The following is a 7,149-nucleotide window of genomic DNA, read 5'->3' on the forward strand; positions in this document are numbered from 1 at the left end:
TAGCCAGATGCCAAGGTTGGCTGAGTTTTCTTTTCGAAATGCTTCTGTTCCCATAGCCCTTTTGCATAGCCAGAAAGTCCTATTTTACCTCACAAATTAATTCAACTACCTCATTCCTCATCATACTTTGTTCTACATACCACTGCCAAAATAGTCTGTAAACACTACTTTTATAATGTCACTCCCTAAATAAAAATCTTTCAATGGCTTCTTATTTTCTATTATATTAATTTCAAGTTTTGTGTGATCTCAAAGGGCCTCGATAATTTGACCTCTTCCTATCAAGTTTATGTGATTTCTGCAATTTTCCTACCATCTTCCCTAAGATGGCTGCCTGACTGACCATACTGGTCACTCCCCATTGTCCAGGCCTCACTGCAAATTCTGTCTCCTTCCTTCTGCCTTTCTAAATCTGGTCTCCTTTAGCAGCTGGTTCAGTTCACCTTGTCCCTCAAGCCTTCACTCATTAACTAATCCTCAGGGATCATGTTTCCCTCTAAACTTCCAGAACACCATTAGAATGTGGTGATAAAACACCTCACATTGAACATGCTGTCCAACGCACATTAGTCCTTTCGCTTCCAAGTTAACTTCAACTAACCTAACAGCATGATCTGTATTTTCTGATTTCTTCTTACTTCAAGTAAATAATAAATTCTTCTTCACTGATTCCTTGAATTACCCCCAAACTAAAGACTCATTTGTGGTTTGGAAATAATTTATTGGCTCTATTAGTTATAGTTATTTCAAACAATTAAGATATTGGGGTCTGTTTGAAAATTCAAGGATTTATATTGATTGACAGCTCATGATAGCTGGAAACACCAACTGAACCATCCCAAGTTTTAGAAGAGAGATAGTATAAATAACTAATATAAACTAAACACAACCATATGATAGTCAATTCACAGACAACTTATTGAGGACTTCTTTGTGTGCTAAATGTCACATGAGATTAAAAGGCTGGAGAAAATGGAAGAAAATGAAAGAGCCTGACCCAACACCTCAGTCTTTAGTAAGTTTAAGAAAGGAGGTGTGCAGAACACAGTCTGATAATTAAATCAAGACAACAGGCACAGAAGGAAGGCTTATGAGAACAGTGTGAATGTAAAATCTTTAATTGAGAACATAAGTATTTAATTTACAAGCTAAAACGTTGCCCTGAAGAGAATAGTTACTGCGATTTTACGAATGGCGATGGCACTAACAAAACCAAAATGAAAATAGACAATACTATAACTAAGGTCCCTGTGTGCAAGAGTGCTGTAGTCTGGCTGGGCACAATTCACAAGCCACTTGTCAAGCTGAAACGAATTTTATTTTTAGAACACCCCTGGAGCCACACAAGCTCTTCAGGAATTCCCTCAGAGCCCAACTGCCACCACCAGCTTCCGTGAGCCTCTCAACCCCCCACTCCTCCTGCTCTTGAGGCCGATTGGCTGGGTCGCGTGGGCGGAGCCAAAAGAGTCCCCCAATGAGCAGCTCTGTGGTCTGAAAGGGCGGGGAAACAGCCCAATGAGCATCACCGCAGAGGAGCCAATCAGCTGGCAGCTGGAAGTTTGCTGGAGCCACAGTGAGCCAATCAACTTGAAGTTTGCTGGGGCTGCTGTGAGCCAATCAGCTGGAAGTTTGCTTGGCTGTGGCTCTCAACACAAGAGCACCACCTCAGAAGTCCTTCCTGAGAACATTGCTCTCTGTGAATGCATATTCCAACACATTATCAATTCACTAGTTTTGAAACTCTGTTTTATAATCTAGTGGAAGAAGATATTTTCAGATATTTATTTATAGTGAATAAAGATGAAATTCTTATTCATACAGTAATTCTCAAGGCACTGTCCCCCCTCCCTAGACACACACACACACAAACACACACACACACACACACACACACACACACAGTATAACATGTCCAAGTCATTCGCTGTTTGTGCCTTAATGTAGAGCAAGGAATTCCCCAGATGATTTTTAAATTCCAGGGCAATTACTATGTACAGTTTCAAGAGCCAGAAGAAAGAATCAATCTGCCAAACAACTGTTAGTGATGGAATTGCCTCTGCTTCAAAGAATATGCTGGATTAGCTCCTAAAGTCATTAATTACTTTTCAGATCATGCTGTGGTATCACATGGCCTAAAGAGAAAACCCCAGCCATCCCAGCCCAAGGAGGTAAAAGAAAAAAAGGTCAGGATTTCTCTTATCTTTTAGGTGGTGTTAAATGGCAAAAGCATCTAAAGACTTTTTTTTAAAATCTTAGCTAAAAATAAATAAATAACAAGGTGTTTTTATTTTTATTTTTCTCCTACCTTTGAATAGATTAAGTGAAACCTATTCATGGCTATTTGGTCATTATAAAGACATAACCTATTTTGAAACTGCTCATTGAAGACTCAGGAGCAAATTTTCTGTGGTTGAATTCCTTGTTCAAAACTGTTTTGACAGTGAAGTAAATTTTCCTGGTGGAAAGTGGCAGAATACAGAATCCCAAAATTCTTTTCACTTCAGAAGTCTGCAAGGGGAGATGAAGAGAACACTGGTCTAAATGAAAGAGTTGGGATCAGATGGATCATGGGCACATATATTGTGACATTCTTCCTTTCAGGCCAGAGACAACCACTACTTCTCAGTCATGATTCTCTCTTTTTTTTTTTTTTTAAAGAGAGAGAGAGAGAGAATTTTTTAATATTTATTTTTTAGTTTTCGGCGGACACAACATCTTTGTTTGTATGTGGTGCTGAGGATCGAACCCGGGCCGCACACATGCCAGGCGAGCGCGCTACCGCTTGAGCCACATCCCCAGCCCAGTCATGATTCTCTTAACCTTCACCAGCTTCAGCCTGGCCTCAGAAACCTTCTTAACATGATGCTATAGGAGGCTACTACTGGTCAAATAGGTTCAGACCTGAAAGTAAAATTTACCTGCAACCTCAGATCTAGAAGGAATATAAACTATAAAAAATGATCTAGAAATACACACTCAATTTCAGAGTTTGTCAATATTTGCCAAAACTAGGAGAAAGAATCCATGAGATATTTAGTTCACTGACACTACTAATGGTTTCAGTCTCAGGATTCTTGATTAAAATCAAAGGAACCAAACTCACCTTGTCCTATACCCTTTTCTTTATAGATCAGGGAACTACATAATTATTCAATTTGGAAGCCAGACTTCCTGCTTCCATGTTCCCCCTCAGTCTCTTGCTGCCCAACTTCTGCTCTATTGATCATAGGCTGGACTCAGTAAATCTTCATTGTCCCAATTATATTATGTGTGTGCTTTCATGTAGACATATGAATTACTGTGTGAAATAGTAATGCATGAAAATGATTCACGAGTAAAGTAGCAATTTTATCAATTGGTAAAATTCTAATCACAGCGTGGCACTGTGGTACATGCCTGGAACCCCAACTCCTTGGGAGGCTGAAGCTGGAGAATCAGAAGTTCAAGGCCAGCCTGGACAATTTAAGGAGTCCCTATCTCAAAATAAAAACAATGACAACAACAAGAATGGCTGGGGGTGTAGATCCATGGTAGAATGCTTGCCTAGCATACATGAAAACCCAGATTTGATCCCCAGAACCACACACAAAAAAAAAAAAAAAGAAAAAAAATCTGATCACAATTTTCTTCAGGGATTAACTTAATGGTTGAAAAATGCAAGACATAGTTATCTGTTGATTTTTGAAGAAAGTAAACTTAGCATCTGCTGCTAAGAATAAATGCAAATCTAATATATATGAAAAGAAATTAAACTAAATTTCATAATGAATAATACCAGTTTGTCTAGATTAAAAAAAATAATAGCAGAGATGATTAAGTTATTGGCAATATTTTCCTAGGATTTCAGCATTTCTTATGCTCCCTAAAGCTCCCAATTATAAAGGAAGAATCACCAGTGCTTCTTAAGTCTTGGAAAGGTAATATTTAAGCTTCTTTTCAGGATCTACAGAGGAGACAAAGTATAGACATTTCAACTTTACTCTTTGATGAGAGTGTTGTCCCAGCACGGTCATTTTGCTTCTTCCTTTTGTCTCAAGCCATGTAGGCTGATTTTTTTTTCTCATTATGCTGAAAGTAAAAATAATAACACCAACCATCTGTCACAATAATAAGAGATGTTTTACTTTAAACCAGGGCTTCCCAACCTTGGCTTCATGTTAAAGTCATCTGCTTTAATATTCCCAAGCTCAAAGCAATTGAATCAGAATCTCTAGGGCTGAAGCCCAGGTAAAAGTTTCCAGGTGTTTTCAAATATGCTGGCAAGTTTGCCACCCACTGTCTTAAACCAAAAGGATGAAATGCTACTGCATGAGCGTCACTGACCAGATGAAAGTGAGGCCACAGCTACAGCTGAGGGATAATCAGAACTACCCAAATATTGTCTTTACTGTTCCTGCTGTACTTCACTGTAAATTTAGCATCTTCCTCTGAAGCATAACCAAAGATAGAAATCAAAGCAGTCCTTGGCTGAGATAACACATGGATAAATCTCATGGGTGTTCTGGAGTTGGATAGTACTGGCTTGCGAGGAGTGATTGTGTGTATTTCTTCCTCACTTTATGTTCAGTGACATCACATGGGTACTTTGAAATCAGCCATGATGGGAGTATTTGCACCATGGAAATTGGCAAACTACAAATCAGGATTAGTTTTCTCCTAGAGAGCCACATTTTAAACATACGGACACCAAAATTTCGTGGCTCATGCAAGAAGTTTTATAATTGTTGTAGAATTTTCCAGAGATAGATGGTCCAAGGTTGATTTGGCAGCTTTCATCTCTGACTACAAGGAAGCAACTCCCAGCTTCTATCACATCTGTGTGGCAACCAGTGAGAAAAGAAGGAGTAGGGAGAAGATATACTGTTCCTGTTAAGGACACAACTAGGAATAATTCATATCACTTCCATTCTAATCTCTTGGCCAGAATTTAATCTTATGGTTGTACCTACCTAAAGGAGGCTGGGAAATGCAGTGTTAACTGGGTGTGGTATCCAACTAAGCCTCAGAAATGTGTTGTTCATTGGTATACCAATATACCAATATACACTGGTACATGCTTATATATGCAATATATATTGGTATATGCTTTTAAACCATAGTATATGCTTATAATTCCAGTCACTTGGGAAGTTAAGTCAGGAGAATCACAAGTTCAAAGTCAGCCTGGGCAATTTAGTGAGATCCTATCTCAAAATAAAAAAATAAAAAGGGTTAATGTTGTACCTCCCTGATAGAGGGCCTCTGGATTCAATCCCCAGTACTGCAAAAGAAAAATAATGTTTTATTAAAACAAGAAGGTAAGGGTTCATATGGATGGACAGCTAGAAGACTATCACACCTCCTACCAACTTAAATGCAAAGTTTGTATGTTGTTAGGACTGGAGGTCGAGGCTTAACAAAGTAATATATTTTATAGACTACACAACAGCTTCAGGTCCAGACACTCAGAAGCTTTCTATATTAGTAGAAAACATTTCTCTGAAAATTCCTATATATTCAGTGGAAATAGTTTTTAGAGTTTAATTCAACATCCACATATGAAATATTTTGTATCATAGAATTTGGTCATAGGCTTTCTAATGTACTATTTTACTTGATAGTCCTTGAACCCAAATAATGCTTTGAAAGAGCACTTTATTAAGACACAAAAACTCATGGAACCTGGGCACACCTATAATCCCAGTTACTTGGAAGGCTGAGGCAGGATGATTGCAAGTTCAAACCAGCCTCATCAACTTAGTGAGGCCCTAAACAACTTAGTGAGACCCTGTCTCAAAATAAAAAATAAAAATGGCTGGGGATGTGGATCAGGGGTTAAGCAACCTGGGTTCAGTCCCCAGTACCAAACAAACAACAACAACAACAACAACAAAAAGAAAACATGGAATGTTTAGCAACAATAAAATATAAAACATAAAACTCTAGATCATAGCTACGTTAATTGAAAATAAGTAGGAACTTAATTTCAATTAAGTCTCTCTCTAATTTAGTCTTTCCCTCTCCAATCCATTTAACAAGTAGTTATCACACTAATCTTTTATAAAAATCACTTTTGTTAGAGCATGCTCCGGCTCAAAAACCTTGGTACCTTGGTTCCTGTTCTCTGAAGTCCAGGAACTTTTGGTTGTCATTATGGGTTTCCATGCTCTTCTCTGGAGACCCAACCAATGGGGAGCTGAAAACAAGACTAACCAAGAACCCAGAGACTTGGGTTCTACTTTTAGTTCTGCCATTCTCTAGTTGGGTGACACTTTCTGAGTCTAGGTAGGGCTGACCCTGAAGCTGAGATTCAAGATAGACCAGCTAGGAAAAGAGTCTTCCTTCAAGTTGTTTTGGAAAGCAGCTTCTCCAGTGATCTTCCCCTTGCACACACCCTCTGATCCTGTATAGTCCCCTTACCTTGAGTGTGGGCTTCATAACTCACCTGTAATAAATGAAATACAGCTAAGGTGATAGGATGTCACATCTGAGATTAGATTATAGAAGACTGGGCTCTGGTTCACATTCTCTCTCTGATTCTTCTTGCATTCTCTCTAGTAAAGCAATATGCCATATTCTGAGATGGGCTGGAGAAGCATGTGTGGCCAGGAACCGAGGACAGTCAATTAACTGCCAGTCACCATGTTGTGACTTGCCCAATGGAGAGGCTCACCTGGGAAGGAACTGACATCTCTGGTTGACAGTAGTGAGGACCCAGGGCTGCCAATAGCCAGATGAGGGTGCTTGGAAGTAGATCCTTCCCAGATTGAGCCTTGAGATGACTGTAGTCCTGTATGACACCTTGATTACAGTCTTCCGGGAGATGCTGAGGAGGGAAACTCAGTTAGTTAATCTGCATGTAATAGAAAGTTAAAAATGTCTTTTCAATGAGGCATCAAACTATCATTCAAAATTTTCAGACTCCTGAGTCCTAGAAACTGAGGTAATACATATTAATGTCTTAAGTTCCAACCTTTTGGAATAATTTACTATGCAGCAACAGATAACTAATACAGTAATGTAAAGATCAAATCTCACCTGAAAAAAGAGAGCTCTTAGGGAAAATATGATTTAGAAGTTAAAGCTATTAAAACTAAGAGAACAACTGCTGAACCAAATTTAATTTTGAAAATCATATGCACAGCAAAAGTAAATTTAAAAATTAAATAA

Source organism: Spermophilus citellus, assembly GCF_964194105.1.
Source record: "Spermophilus citellus genome assembly, chromosome: 4".
NCBI classification, from domain to species: Eukaryota; Metazoa; Chordata; class Mammalia; order Rodentia; family Sciuridae; genus Spermophilus; species Spermophilus citellus.